The sequence below is a fragment of the Trachypithecus francoisi genome, unplaced genomic scaffold (genome assembly GCF_009764315.1).
Source record: "Trachypithecus francoisi isolate TF-2019V2 unplaced genomic scaffold, Tfra_2.0 Lachesis_group2, whole genome shotgun sequence".
Lineage (NCBI taxonomy): Eukaryota > Metazoa > Chordata > Mammalia > Primates > Cercopithecidae > Trachypithecus > Trachypithecus francoisi.
The window spans coordinates 114,508,804-114,525,163 of record NW_022681465.1 but is presented as its reverse complement, the minus strand read 5'-3'; the positions used below and the strand labels follow the sequence as shown (position 1 = coordinate 114,525,163).

Sequence of the window (16,360 nt, the reverse complement as noted above, 5' to 3'; positions counted from 1 at the left end):
AGGGCAGGAACTGGGATGCACTCACTCTAGTATCCCAGTGCCTTGCACAGAGTGGGTCATTAGTACATCTTTCCTGGATGGATGGTCAGAAAGACGAATGAACAAAGATTGCTAATTTCATGGATGGATGAATGGATGAACCAATATGCAAATGGATACTTGATTGTCTGGATGAATAAAGTCATTCATTCACCCCCGAATATTATTGGGTCATTTTGGCCTGGCGCAGTGGCTCAAGCCTGTAATCCCAGCACTTTGGGAGGCCGAGACAGGCGGATCATGAGGTCAGGAGATCGAGACCATCCTGGCTAACACGGTGAAACCCCGTCTCTACTAAAAAATACAAAAAACTAGCCGGGCGAGGTGGTGGGCGCCTGTAGTCCCAGCTACTCGGGAGGCTGAGGCAGGAGAATGGCATAAACCCGGGAGGCAGAGCTTGCAGTGAGTTGGATCCGGCCACTGCACTCCAGCCTGGGCAACAGAGTGAGACTCCCATCTCAAAAAAAAAAAAAAAAAAAAAAAAGAATTGGGTCATTTTTGGTGGAGTGCGGTGGCATGCCTGTAATCTCAGCACTTTGGGAGGCCAAGGTGGGCGGATCACGAAGTCAGGAGTTCGAGACCAGCCTGACCAACATGGTGAAACCCCATCTCTACTAAAAATACAAAAATTAGCCAGGCATGGTGGCAGGTACCTGTAGTCCCAGCTACCCAGGAGGCTGAGGCAGGAGAATCACTTGAACCAGGGAGGTGGAGGTTGCAGTGAGCCGAGATCGTGCCACTGCACTCCAGCCTGGGCGACAGAGTGAGACCCTGTCTCAAAAACAATAAATAAATAAAAAGAATTGAGTCCGTTTTCTAGGGCTGGAGAAATGGATGAATGATGAGGTGGGGGAACATGAGGAAAAAGCAAAAGAAGGTCTGAGGGAGGGAGAAGCAGATAGAATAACAGGTGAACAAATAAAGAGAGGACGAACTGGAGAGCTGCCTGCGTGGACAGACGGCCGGGGCTCACATGTTCATGGTTTCTTCTCAGGGTGTCATGTCCGTGAGCCAGAGGAATTGTTCCCAAGGTCCCATTGAGCCGGGACTGGGAGTAAGAATCCACAAGCACTCTCGTTCCATCTTTTTTTTTTTTTTTTAATGTTCTGTCTAAATAAACTTTGAATCCACTTCCAAGTATGTTTGGAAAGAGCAGCGACGGCTTTCATGGAGGGTAAATTATAAGTGCTTCACTCAGAGCTGTGTTTAGGGACGTTCAAAAATACACGCATTCCCCAGAGCCAGTGCTGAAACGCGTAGGAGACAAGAAACATATGCTGGGCATGGGGCCGTCGGGCAGGCTTGCGGCGAGCATATGTGCTTCCCTGTTGATGGAGTATTCGGCAAGTGTTCCAGAAAGAGGCCTTTCCTGAAATGGAGGTCAATGAGAATACTCCCCCACTTATAAATCCTTGGGAAAAAAGTGGGCCTGTCTCCCACACACATGCAGCTTATTATCTGGGGTCTCGGGCACTCTCTGGAGAGTGGTTAAGAGCCGTTTACTAGGGCTCGATTCACTCAAGTGGTTTCCAACAGCCCTGGCTAGAAAGACCACGGCGGCTCACCCTTGGTTCATAAACTGCCTTTTCCCACCCCGGTAGACAGACCGGGCAGGCACAAGTGCAGGCACAACAGTTAAAAAGGAAAAAAAGGCCACATGCTGTCCATTCCCAGGGCACGGCAAACATCAGACCAGGCACAAGCTGCTGTGGACACCCTGGAATTGAGAGCCTGTTTGCATGGTCATTGGTGAATGTCCACCTTGGTCCTGTTTAGCGGGATTCTGCCTGGGCTTGGGCCACTCAGAGGACCTAGACCAAGCCAACACGGGCCCTGCTTTGGGGGAGCTCATGGTCTGGCAATGGGACCAATGGGCAGACGGCTCCATCCCAGTGTGCTAAGCACTGTAGCAAGTAGATACCCTGGCCCAAGAGTAAGCACCTGGGAAGGCTAAGACATAAGTCCATGTCCTAGCTGGGTAATGTAGGATGAGTAGGAGTTTTCCTGGGCAAAAAAAAAAAAAAAGGCGGGGGAGAAAGGATGTTGGAGACTTGAGTAGCACAGCTGAGAGGGTGTGGCATGTCCAGGCCAGGCATCTGGCTAAAGGTGGGCCAGGAGTAATTCATGGAGGACAAGTGGAGCTGGGTGGAGCGGGCTGGAGAGGGAAGCCCGGGCTGGCCAGGAAGGGCCTTGGCCAGGTAGCGCTGTTCCAAGGACAGCGGGGAACCTGTGGATGCCTTTAAAGAGAAGTGGCGTGATCCGATCTCTGGTCTGGAAGGATGGCCCTGACTGAAGGGTAGGGAATGAGAGGAAGGAGGCAAGAGAGGAAATGGGGCAGGCAGTGGGGAGGTGGCGACCCTGGACCCTGGAGCCTGGGGAGATGCTGGTATTGGACCTGGAGGGGACAGAAGGTCAGCGTCTGGTTCTTTCTCTTCCTGACTGTATGACCTTGAGCAGGCCACTGAGCCTCTGGGTGCTGCAGTGCACATCTGTAAAGCTGGGAGTAGTGCTACTGCCTGCTTCGCAAGGTGCTTGTGGGGTTCGTGGTCTATATGCCTAAAATGCCCTGCAGGGCCAGCATGCAGACAGTGATGTAGAACCTCAGCTTTGCTGCCACTCAGATCTGGAGGGGTAGGCAGGAACTGTGGATGTGATGGGGCCACCCGCAACCCCTGCTGAGCTCCTGGGTAGGTGGCAGTGCTGCTCATGGAGCCTGGGAACTCAGTCAGAAAGATTAGCGGGTGCGGAGAGGACCTTGGTTCTGGCCATTCGACCCATTTCCATTAGAACTGGTGAGGCACTTCTATCCCAGCTCATCAAATCCTGAGGCTGGGTGCACGCTTGTGGCACAGACCACCTGGGGCTGAACCCCAGCCTTGCGGCGTGTGTGTGTGTGTGTGGCCTCGGGCCAGTGACTCGCCCTCCCTGGTAGAGTGAAAAGGTGGTGGCTTCTGCCTGGGAAGTGGCTGTGAAAAGCAACAGAGCGATTTGCGTGACAGTGCTCAGCACAGCACCGGGCACTGCTCTGGAAGCGCCCCCTACACAGTAGCAGCCGTGGTCATCTTAGTAGAAGTCATCGCCAGCAGTTGATGAACCCAGAATGGGTCTCCCTGGGTGTTGCAAACTCACAACTTGACTCCAGCCATCCTGAGCGCCTAAAAGACAACATGGCACGGTGAAAAGTACATGAGGCTTGAAATATTTTTGTAAAAGACCAAACAATATTTAAAGACAGAGAAAAGGAAGCCAGTTGGTTTTCAGAGTGTGTTTACCAGACCAGCAGCAGCGTAGTGTGGGAACTTGTTGAAAATGCAAATTCTCCAGTCCCACTGAATCTGAAACTGGGGGTGGGGCCAAGCACCCCCTGCACCTTCCAGAGTAACCCCAGCCCTCTCGCCCCCACAGGGCCTCAGCCCACCCACACCCCCCACAGCACAGGATCTCGAGAGGAAAAGGAGCTGCTTGTGTCCGGGGCCACCCTGGGATCTCTGACTGGACAGTGGCATCTGAATAGATGGAGAGACCCCAGGCCATCACGTTTCTTTTTCTTTAAAAAGAAAGTGCTTTGGAATTGAACACAGCCGGGTTTTCATCCTAGCTCTGCCACACACCATCTGTGCCAGCTGTGTGACTTGGGACATACCACTTCTCCGTGAGCCTCTTTTGCTTCATCTGCAAAGGAGGGTTGATGCTGCCTCCTGGCAGGGCTGCATGGACTAGATGAGCAGACATCTGGACAGTCCAGCATGGCGCATGGTAGGTGCACATGTGGGAGCCACCCTCCCTGCTTCCTGCAGCATTCCAGTGCCCTGCTCCAGGGAGAAAGGTCTTCCAAAGAGCTCTAGAGGCAGCCAAGGTGATGGTGACATATCTTTAGTGCAGAAGCCCGGGCTTGCACTGGATGCAGGACCTGGGACCTGCAGGATGGGGCTGCCGCTCCCAGCAGTGGGCTCCTAGCCTCCCAGCAGATCCCCCTTTGCCTCTCCCCAGGAAGGACCCTCGGCAGTTAGCCCAACCCCACTCAAAGCAGCACAGGACCCAGGGAGGAGATGAAAGGGACCGCTTATGTCTGGGGAAACCAAGAATTCTCTGACCACACTGTAGCATCTGAATGGATGGGAAATAGCCCCATGCAGTCCCCAGGGTCCCCACAGAGTAGGGACCTTGGGGTCTGGGGATCGGAGCAGGGAGATTAGTTACCACAGGACCCTTTGTGGGCAATGAAATCATTCTGGGAAGGGCAAGAGCTCAGGACCATGGACATTCCCTGTGCATCCACCGTTTGCCAAGCCCCAGAGACAGGCCAGCAAGGGCCCTGCCCTCCAGGACCACAGAGCCTGGTGGGGGCCATTTGGGTCTGATGACCACACACAGCTGGGCTGCCCTCACCCCCAGGCTCAGAAGCCCCTTCTACTGCCCCAGATCCAGGCCCCTGCCCACTTGGGCCCCCCTACTCCTACAGTGCCACATGCCACCCCACATCCTCCATCCCATCCTGCTTAGCCTCCCTCCGGAAGAGGCAAGTTTCCAGGCACCAGGAAGGGCCCTGCAGATGGAGAGTGGCTCTGAAAGGGCATGAGCACCCCTGAGCTGCCAGGGACAGCATGTCCTCAAGTGGACCCACTAGGGGCACAGCCCACCGAGCTATCCGCCTGTCCCCAGCCTGCCTCCCCATGCTGCGGTGTGGTGGGTGCCTGTGTGGGGAGTGGTGCTGCCCATGGAACCCGGGGACAGGGCTGACCCAACTCCCAGTCCCTAGTGCCTGCAGGGCCTCCCATGGGTGTCCCTGGAATGACCACATGAGTGACAGGCCCTGGGATTGGGTACAAATGCCCATTTTGAGGCATAGGAAACTGAGGTGTGAGAAGTTTAATGTCTGAGGTTATCTCAGCTCATCCTCACACGACCTGGAGAGGGGTCAGGACCTCAGCTCGGCAGCCCCGAGGCAGGAGCTGGCTTGTTCCAGGCCGCGCTCACAGAGGCAGCACACAAATCCGGATCATTCCCCTTTGGGAAATGGCCTTTGTGACATTAGGGATTCTGCCTCTCTTGTTCACAAGGGAACAGATGAACATGATCTTTTGAGGCCACATGCAGTGGCTCATGCCACCAGCATTTTGGGAGACCAAGGCAGGTGGATCTCTTGAGGCCAGGAGTTCGAGACTAGCCTGGCCAACATGGCAAAACCCCATCTCTACTAAAATACAAAAAAATAGGCATGGGTCAGTCACAGTGGCTCATGCTTGTAATCCCAGCACTTTGGGAGGCTGAGGCAGGCGGATCATGAGGTCAGAAGTTCAAGAACAGCCTGTCCAACACAGTGAAATCCCATCTCTACTAAAAATACAAAAATTAACTGGGCATGCTGGCGGGCGCCTGTAGTCCCAGCTACTCGGGAGGCTGAGGCAGGAGAATCTTTTGAACCCAGGAGGTGGAGGTTGCAGTGAGCCGAGATAGTGCCACTGTGCTCCAGCCTAGGCAACAGAGTGAGATTCCATCTCAAAAAAAAAAATTAAAAAATAGTCGGGCGTGGTGGTGCACACCTGCAATCCCAGCTACTTGGGAGGCTGAGGCAGAAGAATCACTTGAACCTAAGAGGTAGAGGCTGCAGTGAGCCAAGATCGTGCCACTGCACTCCAGCATGGATGACAGAGTGAGACTCTGTCTAAAAAAGAAAAGAAAATGGTATTTTGAGCTTTATGCCCTTCCATAGCAGCTCTGAAGGAATGGCCCTGCCAGGCGGGGTCCCTGATCCCAGAGACAGAGACAGAGGGAAGGAGGGTCAGCTCCTTCCAAGGGGCACCAGGGATGAAGAGAGAGCCCAGGCATATGAAGAGCCTCCTTTCTTCTAGAAATAAAAAGTGCTGCCCTGCTAAACATAGGATTACCATGTGGCCTAGCGAGATATATATCCCAAGAAGCTGAAAGCAGAGGCTCAGAGACTGGTCCACCAGTGTTCTGGTAACATTAGCAAAAGGCGGAGAGAGAGCAAGTGTCCACCACCAAAGGAATGGATGAACAAAATGTAGCCTACCCATACAATGGAATACTACTCAGCCATGAAAAGGAATGGGGTGCGGACACATGCCATGGCACAGAGAACCCTGGAAGCGTTGTGCTTAGAGAAATAAACCAGTTGGAAAGGACAGTTACTACAGGATCCCACTTCTGTGCAATATCAGGATGTCTAGAATAGGCAGATATGTGGATGTAGGCAGATGCATGGACGTAGGCAGATACGTGGATGTGGGCAGATGCATGGACCTGGGCCCATGCTTGGACCTAGGCAGATGCGTGGACGTGGGCATATGCTTGGACCTGGGCCCATGCTTGGACCTAGGCAGATGCGTGGACATGGGCAGGTGCGTGGACACGGGCAGGTGCGTGGACACGGGCAGATGCGTGGACGTGGGCAGATGCGTGGACAGGAGACAGATGAGATGCTACCAGGGACGGGGGGTGGGGAGTTACTGCTTAATAGATACATTAATAACAGTTTCTGTTTGGGGCGATGAGAAACTTCTGGAAGTAGGCAGTTGTGATTGCTGCACTTTTACTTGTTGTGCATGTTCTTGTTTTTTATTTTATTTTATTTTTGTTGTTTTTGAGATGGAGTCTCACTCTGTTGCCCAGCAGCCTGGAGTGCAATGGTGCAGTCTCAGCTCACTGAAACCTCAGCCTCCTCAGTTCAAGCGATTCTCCTGCCTCAGCTTCCCAAGTAGCTGGGATTACAGGCACGCACACCACACCTGGCTAGTCCTATTTTTTTTAGAGACAGGGTTTCACCATGTTGGCCAGGCTGGTCTTGAACTCCTGACCTCAGGTGATCCACCCACCTTGGCCTCCCAAAGTGCTGGGATTACAGGCATGAGCCACTGTGCCCGGCCTGTGTATGTTCTTAACACCACCGGACTGTGCACTAAAAAATGGTTAAAATGACAAATTTTACATTATATACGTGTGTGTGTGTGTGTGTGTGTGTGTGTATGTGTGTGTATATAAAACCACGATTTTTAAAAATTATGTAATAACAAAATGTAATCTATCGATGCAACAGAGTATGATTCAGCCTTTTAAAAAGGAAGGCGACCTCGTCATCCTGGGTTGTAACACGATGGACCTTGAGGACACCATGCTCAGGGAAATCAGACAGTCACAGGACAAATACTGCTGAGCTCCGCTTGTGAGGTACCCAGAGTCATCCAATTCATAGAGGCAGAAAATAGGATGTGGTTGCTAGTAGCCATGGGGAGAGAGGATAAGGAGGTAGAGTTTAATGGGTAGAGAATTTCAGTTTTGCAAGATGAGAAAAGCTCTGGAGAGGGATGGTGCTGGTGGCTGCACAGCCACGTGACTGTGCTTGACGCCGCTCAACTGTCCACTTCGGAATGGTTAAGATGGGAGCTTTTATGCTATGTATTCCACCTCAGTTTTTACAGAATAGTTTAGAAATTTACAAATACAATGTAATCTTCCAAAAACCACGGGATGAGCTGAATGGTATGTGAATCATATCCTAATAAAGCTGTTTTAAAACGCTGCTGCCCTAAACACAGCTGACACACCGTGGCCACCCTCTCAGGGCAAGGACAAAGAACTGCCGACGGCCAAGAGCATGGCCTGCCCACACCCCACCACTGGAGTGTGCGGGAGGCAGGGTCCAGCGCCCTGGGCCCATGCGACCTCCAGGCCCACGGAAGGCCCCCACAGCGGGGAGCTGTGGCTTTAGAGGGAAAGGAGGGTGTGAGACACCGAGGAGCCCCCCTCTGCTAACAAGGGCCAGGCACAGCAGACCCAGCCTAACAGCTGAAACTCTTTTAGCGAAAGCCGGACCTCAGCCCTGGCCCTGGGGGTCAAAAACAAGTCGTGAATCGCCCCAAGGCCCCTAGGGTGCGAGTCAAGGATGCGTGGGAACTGGGCGGGCCTTGTAGCCTCATAGGCCAGGATCTAGGAGCAGCTCCTCAGGCCCCCAATCTTTCCTCTCAGCCTCGGGCTCCTCTGAAACTGTGGTCTGCAGGCTGCACAGCTGGTGCGGCTTCTTCAGACCTCCGCATCCTGCAGAGCTGGGCAGCCGAGGGGCCAGGTGTGGGGGCCACGTGGGACCTGCTCTGAGATGATGAGAGGGGACGCAGGGCTGTGTCTGCCTGTGCACAACCTGGGTACACACTGCCCGGGGCCACAGGGGCCTCCTCATTGCCCACTTCTTCCCGATGCAGGTGGCTCTGTGCCAGCGAGGCCAACCATTGTTCCGGCCTGGGGACTCAGCACCTTGGGGTCCCCATTAATGGCCGCACTCAGGGGATGCAGCCGTGAGCCAGCGTACAGGAGCCCTGCCCTCAGGGAGCTGATGTTTCAGCAAGAAGAGAGAAACCATAAACTCCGAACAGCACATAGAATAAGCTATGCAATTTTCATAGAAATAAGTGGCTGGAAGAAGCTAGAACAGGAAAATGTGACAGTGAATGCATAAGGAGACACTTGAAAACTGAGGCTGGTGGTCACGGAAGGCATCCCAAGGAGGCGGCAGGCATTCAGCCGTGCAGGGATGGGCAGAGGAGAGCCCCGGGCAGAGGTAAGCTGGTGCAGAGGCCCCAAGGCAGGGCAAGCCTTGCAGGCCTGAGGAGTGATGGAGGGGCATGTGGCCGGGTATGGGGAAGCAGTGGGTAGATAGGGCAGGGGAGGCCTCCTTTCTTACAGATGCCCTCGGAGTGACCCACAGTTCCAGTTTGCCTGAGACTGACCTGATTTCAGCACTGAGAGCCTAGGGAAACCCATCAGTCCCCAGCAAACCATGACAGTCAGTCACCCCAGTGCCCACTCAAGCTCCAGGGGATACGGAAGTTAAAACTGGGCTATGCCAGGCTGCTGCGCTCTTCCCTCAGGAGGGCGCTGGTCCACGGTTCCAAGGAGCCCCGAGAGTTCCCTGTTCAAGGCCCGCAAGGGTCAGCTCAGCTGGGAGCAGACGGTGCGTGTTGCATGGCCAGCTTCTCCTAGCAAGTGCCTGCCAAAGGCCATGCCCACCCCTGCCGGCCATGCCCCAGGCCTCACCTGCCCACCTAGAACCTCTGAGTAGAGTAGGGTGGGGCTTTTAGCAGGCAGGTTACAAGAAATTCTCATGAAAATAAAAGCTCACAGGAATGACCTTTTAGTTTAAAAAAAAAAAAAAAAAGAGCTTCTCATTCTCCGAAAGCAATAAATCCTGGCCTTCGTTAAGTTCAGAGGAGTACATGTGTCAGTGATTAAGGCTTGGGGTGAATGGAGAGTTGAGGAATTTGTGATCTTTGGGGTGTGCTGGTTTACATGCGCCTCTCCGGAGCCTGTTTTCCAACAGGAAACAAGATCCCAGGAGATGACAGGCTCTGGGGCGAAGCTCACTTGCGTTGCACAGATCTGGGACTGACCAAACCCAAAGCCACAGGCCACCAGCCCGTGTAGCAAGAGCCATGTCCTCAGCCCCCACCCCCAAAGCCACAGGCCACCAGCCCGTGTAGCAAGAGCCATGTCCTCAGCCCCCACCCCCAAAGCCACAGGCCACCAGCCCGTGTAGCAAGAGCCATGTCCTCAGCCCCCACCCACCGCTGGCCGCCCAGCAGCAACACAGCCTGCACCGTGGCTGTACCTGCCACCTGTGCGGGTACCAGCGGCCCCGCTGCCAGCCTCGGCAACATGCTTCTTTGTAGCCAGCACCTCCCTTCACCTGGGTACAGGCTCTTTAATATTCTGCTTCACCTGACCTCCACCCTTGAGAGTCCCTTTCTTTCTTTTCTTTTTTTTTTTGAAGATGAAGTCTTGCTCTATCGCCCAGGCTAGAGTGCGGTGGTACGATCTCGGCTCACTGCAACCTCCACCTCCCAGATTCAAGCGATTCTCCTGCCTCAGCCTCCCGAGTAGCTGGGGTTACTGGCACCCACCACCACACCCAGCTAATGTTTTGTATTTTTATTAGAGATTGGGTTTCACTATTTGGGCAGACTGATGTCGAACTCCTGACCTCAGGTGATCCACCCGCCTCGGCCTCCCAAAGTGCTGGAATTACAGGTGTGAGCCACCGCACCCAGCCAAAAACCCCTTTCTGGAGTTCCTGCACCCCTCCCCTTCCTGTCCAGGCCTGCCGGCTAGTCCGGCCCCTCCAGAGATGTTCTCATGGCTCTGAACCGCTATGGGCAGGAAGGGTCGTAGTCTCAGGCACCCTGAGGGGCTTTTCCTTCTTCCCATCGGTTTTGCTCAGTCCTCCCTTCAGCCACCTGGCCTGAAGGGCCTGGGGAGGGGCTCTGCCAGGCCTGAGAAATGACCTGTGGCTTGGCTCCCCATCATGGCACCCACGTGCCTTACGTCTGCCAATCAAAAGGACTCCCAAGCAGCGCCTCTCCCTTTAAGTCTCTGCTGGAAGGCACCAAGGGCTGGGGGCTTTCCAAAGGCAGTGCTTCTACTAGAAATCGCTGATTCCCTGCCTCCCCGGGCACCCTCAGCCCCTTGACTGGAGGCACTTACAAGAGCCCTGACAGTCTGATCCGGAGACCGTGACCAGCCCTTGTCCCCATCCCGTGCCCTGCCCCTTCCCGTCCTTCTTGCTGCACCCTCTGGGTGGGACATGCCATGTTTAGCTCTGGTGCCAAAACCACGGTCATTTCCCTGAAGATGAGGAACTTAGGAGAGCATCATTGGTGCAGGCAAACGCCCTGGCCTGACCAGCTGTGAGCCTCGGATGGTTACGTCTCCTGTGGGCCTCAGGTTTTTTTATCTGTAAATGGGCCCAGTCTTGTACATCTCAGAATTACTCAGAGGATTGAAGAGATGGTAAGAGCCCCCAGCACATGGCCCGCCAGGCTCAGCAAGTCAGCAGATTCTACCATCCCCAGCCCGCCAGGCACCCCCTTGCCTGAGCCCTCCAACCTGAGCCCTTGGGGAGATGTCTTGGGACTCCAGAAAACATGGTGTGGTGGAGCTGCAGCCTGGCTGCTGTGCAACCAGGATGTGTCATGGGTCTGGACTCCTTAATCCCATTGGAAAAGTTTAACTAAAGCCGCTCCTAACTCAGGGAGAGGAACCAACCTAGAAACTGCAGGCATTTTGGATGGCACAAGGAGGGCGTGCTATGCCTAAATGGGGCTGGAGTCATCTCGGGTCTCCAGGGCTGCCAACCACACTGGCCTTGTAATTAGACATTTAACTCACAGACCTCTGAGAGCCATCCTGAGCAGCTTCTATTTTATGAGGTTCCCGGTATTTCAAATAATAAATAAATAACAAATGCCGAGAAAAGGTTATGAAAACCGTGTACTACTTAACCACTCTCCTTTAATAAGTATCTTCTTTATTGAGAGAGAGCCAGGCAGTGTTAAAGGACACGGCTCTCAATCTGAACTGTGTGACTCTACCCGCTACCAGCGTACAGCCTCAGAAAGCCCATTAACCTCCTTGTGCCTCGGTTCCTTCGTCTATAAAATGGAGATAACAACAACAGCCTTCCATCATGGGTTTGATGGCAGGAATATGTGAGTTAATACCATAGACTCGAGACTGGTGCCAAGTGCAAAGTTGATACTCAATAAATGGTGCCGGCGGCTCTTGCTTTTATTAAACACTGTTGGAGGCCGCTGTGGCTGTCTGGTATCTGGTGCTGTCAGCTCCTTTGTAGAGCACATGATTGTCCACATTTGAGGCCCCCCATGAATGTGAGATTGGGGCCGCCCACCACCCCAGCCCCTCCTGACAGGGCCCTATTCATTCATCCACCGAATGGCACCATGTCCAAGCTAGCTTACCAGGGCTGGTCACTGGGTTCGTCGGGGTCTGTCACCAGCCTGGACAATAACCGTTGTTCCAAACAAACATGACAAAGACCATGGCGATGCCTTAAAACCCCAGCAGCCTGTGGTGTTGGCTTTCCAGACTGCTTCAGGACCTTCCACAAGCAGCAGGACCCAGTGCTGTTCGGCTCCCGGTTCAGCATGGCAGATGGTGGAAGATGACTCAGGGGACATAAGCAGCTTCAGAATGAACTGTACTTGTTGAGAAAGAGGCTGTGATTTCAATTCCTGGGGGACCACAGTGCCCATAGCCCTGGCTGAGCCGGAGTAAGCTGGCCAGCCTCTCCGGGTCTCAGTGTCCCCTCCAGGAGCACTAAGGTCCCCAGGCCCACCTTAGAGACACCCACCGGGACACATGTACTCCTGCACTCCTCTACGGGACAGAGGGCTTTGTGAGGCCAAGCTGGGAATGTGCAGAGAGAACGCTCCCTTGGCTGGGCAGTTTTCAGCTCTGAGGTTGGTCTGAGACTTGTAAAACAAATGAAATGGTCCGGGGAGATGTTTTAACGATCTGGTCTTGGAAGCTTATATCCAGGGACCTCGACTGCCTTCTCTGCTCGAGGTGCACTCCCTGATGGCCCTGGAGCCCCAGCAATCTCAGAGAGCTCCAGACTGAAGGTCTGGGAGGATTCAGGCCATCTCACCCCACTTCCTCCCAAAGTTCTGGGAAGAGGGTCATAGAAAGGGGCTTCCAGTGGGGCTGAGAAGGACCAGGTCTGAAGGGACACTCGACACGTGGTGGGATGAGAAAAACTTGGCCATGGTCACAGTAGAAAGCACACACAGATGTTCAGGGGACAGACTCTGAAGTCAGGTTCCAATCCCAGTTCTGCCATTTCCCCGCTGTGTGACCTTGGGGGAGCCACCCTCTGTGACTCTGCAGTGCCAGGCCCCTCACACCGGACACTCCGCTGTGGCTGTCTGCATGGCTGCCAGCAGCATCCCCACAGTCTCCGTCAGGCCAGCCAGGCTCACAGCCTCGCTCAGGGGTAGCTGAGACCCCTGCGTTGTTTGTTTTCTTTAATTGCGATAAAATACACATACCGGCTGGGCGCGCTGGCTCACGCCTGTAATCCCAGCACTGTGGGAGGCCAAGGTGGGCGGATCACGAGGTCAGGAGTTCAAGACCAGCCTAGCCAACATGGTGAAACCCCGTCTCTACTAAAAATACAAAAACTTACCTGGCGTGGTGGCGGGCACCTGTAATCCCAGCTACTCGGGAGGCTGAGGCAGGAGAATCGCTTGAACCCGGGAGGCGGAGCTTGCAGTGAGCCGAGAACGCACCACTGCACTCCAGCCTGGGCGACAGTGTGATTCTGTCTCCGAAGAAAAAAGAAAAATATATATACCATAAAATTTCCCATCTTAACCATTCTTAAGTGTACAGTTCAGCAGCCTAAAGTATGTTCACATTGTCACGCAACCATCACCACCACCACCCCTCTCCAGAACTCTTTTCAGGTTGCGAAATGGAGTCTCTGGACCCACTAAACACCGAGCTCCCGGCCTCGCCTCCCCTAGCCCAGCCCACCGATGGCACCCACCATTCCACCTTCTGCGCCTGTGAATCTGACAGCTGCAGGAGGCTCCAGAAGTGGAATCATTCCGTATTTATCTTTCTGTGTCTGGCTTGCTTCACGTTGCGTGACGTCCTCCAGGCCCATCCGTGCTGCCGCATGCGCCAGGAACTCCTTCCTCTCTAGGGCTGACTCACATCCCGCTATGTCAGTGCATGTTTTGTTTGCTCATTCTTCTTCCACGGATGCTTGCGTTGCTTCCACCTTTTGGCTATTGTGCCTGGTGGTAATTCTTGACTTCTCTGGGCCTCAGTTCCCCTGATCTATAGAAAGAAAAGAGTAGAGAGAAACAAAAGCACTTTATGGAGGGTTGTGTGGATTCCATGAACCCCCTGTCCTCAGGTGCTGGCCGAAGGGGAGGACCAGGGTCGGGGCTGAGGGTGGAGCAACCGGTGAGGAGCCCACAGGAAGCAGCCAGGCCAGTAGGGGAGAGGGAGAGGCCTGGGCAGGCTGTCCCCAGTGCGGCTGAGGTGGGGTGGCTGCAGGCTTGTGAAGGGACCTTGATAAGACAGGCGTTGCTGGAGGGGACGTCCTTGGGGAGGGAGGTTCCTGGAGAGCTGGGCGGGGGGAACCACTCAGTCAAATCCCTGCTGCTTGGGCCTCAGAGGAAGCCTGTTGGGGTTCGAGGGCCCCCTTTGGAGTTGATCAATGGCGCGAGTTCTCCATCCCAACCAGAGATGAGATTTGTATGAGTTAGAAATGGTTTCATTTTGTCTGGCCTCGAACAGTGCTGAGAAAGCCGTAGGCCTCCCTGGAGTTATTTATTGTGCTGATGCTGCTCTCAGACTTCCAGAGTCATTGGGCAGCGAGCTGGAGGCCTCGCTGGCCTGTGCTAGACCGGGCACCCTGAAATGTCGCTGAGAAACCTCATGCCCAGAGAGCCCGGCCTCTGCATTCTCATCCCCAGGTTCATAGCCGGGCAGTGATTAGGGACACGGAAAAGCTCCCGGCTTCCCATGGGGCTGCCCTTGCCCTTTGCTTAGGGTGCAGCCAGCGGCTCCGTTGGCCTCTGTACCTCCAGCTTGCCTGCAGAGTTGCTGAGGTGGAATCACTGTGTCTCCAGCTTCACCCACCTGGGGACTCATAAGAACCAGTTATGCGGTGGCTCAGGCCTCTAATCCCAACACTCTGGGAGGCCGTGGCGAGATGATCGTTTGAGCCCAGAAGTTTGAAGCTGTAGTGAGCTGTCATCACGCCACTATAGCCTGGGCAACAGAGTGAGAGCCCGACACACACACACACACACACACACACACACACACACACACACACAGAAAAGAACCCAGTTACATTAAAGCCCTGCATTGTAATGGCCCAGAGACCCCTGCAGCTTGGGGTCCCAAAGAAGCACCCCGTTTGTACCCCAGGCTGGTGTGTCTGCTGCCAGCTCATCTGGTTCATGATTCCACAAGGCAGGTCTAGTTGCCACCACTCGCAAACCTCTAAGACCTCCTGAGTTGGAAACCCTAAGGTTCAATAAGGTCGAGTAAGTTGCTCAGAAGACACAGCTTCCCCACCAGTCAGGTTCTTCCCCTCCTGCTCTGGCACACCCCTCGCCCCAGCCTCTGAAAGGAAGTTTTGCAAATGCCACTCTGGTGGCCCCCACGGTGAAATACCGTCATTCCCCAGCAGCCAGCCCCTAGCTCAGAGCTGTGTGGGTCCCATGCAGAGTGGGAGACAATGGCCTTCTCCCAGCCCAAGGTGGTCTTCAGCGCTAGACCCTCCAGCTGGGGCAAGTTTTCCAGCAGCATCCTTAGGCAAGACCCGTCCTATCCCTTGCAGCCTCAGTTTCCCCTTCTCCACATGAGCAGCTCAATCAAGACAGACTCCCAGTGCCTTCCTGAGTGTCTGAGTCTCAGGCAGCAGGAGGAAATTTCCTTCTACTTGTAGAAAAGAAGAAAAACAAGAAACAAGGGAAAACTCGGGGGCCAATCACCTGGCCAAAGGTGTGGTTTTGCTTGTTGGAGCCAGGCCTTAGCTGCAGCCAAGCTGGCCCTGCTCTTCCAGAGGGTGGGGCAACCTGCTGCACACCAGGCCCAGATGCCCTGGGGCACAGCCAGCCCCGGCAAAGGGACCACAGCCCCAGGGGAACAGCCTCCCTCGTCACCAAGGCCACCTGCCCGGTGACTCAGCATGTGGGGCACAACTGTCCTTGCACTTGGTAGCCACAGACTATGAAGGCATCCAGGAGGCTCTAGCAACACAGCCTTAGGCAGGTCCCTTCACCTGGCTTAGCCCCAGAGTTCTCATCTGTACAGGGAACACTAGCACCTTCCTCAGAGAACTGGCAAGGCAGCAGGTGAGCCTGCTGGGTGGGCGCGGGGGGGTCCCGGAGGAAAAGGGTCGCAAGTTCATGCTTACTGGGTGAGCAGCCGGCTTGGCACTCCGTAGATGCTAAACCCAGGTCACTGGCCGTGGTGGGCTCTCAGCACCTGATAGTCCAGAGACTCAGGAAAGGCTGTCTGTCCTGCCCCGACTCCTGCGGCTCGTGTAATCCAGTCTCCAAGCCCGCCTGGCCTCTCTGTTGGTGAAAGCAGCAGTGTGGGAGCCCACGGTCAGCAGGAAGCCCAGCTCCAGCACACTCACCCTCTCCCAGGGCCTCACCGCCTGTCTTCTCGCAGTCCGGGAAAGGAAGGGTGGAAGGCACTCCCTATCTCACTGGCACGTGCACATCAGACCAGGTGGCCCTGTGTCTCTCCTAAGCCCTGGAGCTTGCTGGACTTGCAGTCTTTTCAGGAAAATCCCAGAAGCAGTGAGGAGACCTGAGGCCTCCCTGCCTGTCCCCTCCCTCCCTTCCTCCCTTTCTCTCTCCTTGCTCCCCTGAACACACATCACTTGGTCCTGTCCTGTGGTGGGAGTTGGGGACACAGAGCTGCCTAAGATGCAGAGTGCTTACTGCAGGAGCTCCTTTGTGCCAGGAGGGAGAATCGAGCA

The 16,360-nt window shown here is 54.6% G+C and overlaps 1 protein-coding gene and 2 long non-coding RNA genes across 3 annotated transcripts in view; 1 reads left to right on the top strand and 2 right to left on the bottom strand.

The window, feature by feature from the left end:
- COL23A1 (collagen type XXIII alpha 1 chain) overlaps positions 1 to 16,360 on the top strand; it is a 365,686-nt gene that overhangs the window by 274,873 nt on the left and 74,453 nt on the right. The gene's annotated exons all lie outside the window — the stretch shown is intronic.
- On the bottom strand, positions 756 to 14,880 carry LOC117065411. Its single transcript, XR_004429916.1, has 3 exons — positions 14,717 to 14,880; positions 13,394 to 13,689; positions 756 to 810 (listed from the first exon to the last, which is right to left on the bottom strand). It is a non-coding gene; the product is annotated as an uncharacterized LOC117065411 (long non-coding RNA).
- LOC117065410 lies at positions 1,117 to 13,085 on the bottom strand. Its single transcript, XR_004429915.1, has 2 exons — positions 13,031 to 13,085; positions 1,117 to 3,194 (listed from the first exon to the last, which is right to left on the bottom strand). It is a non-coding gene; the product is annotated as an uncharacterized LOC117065410 (long non-coding RNA).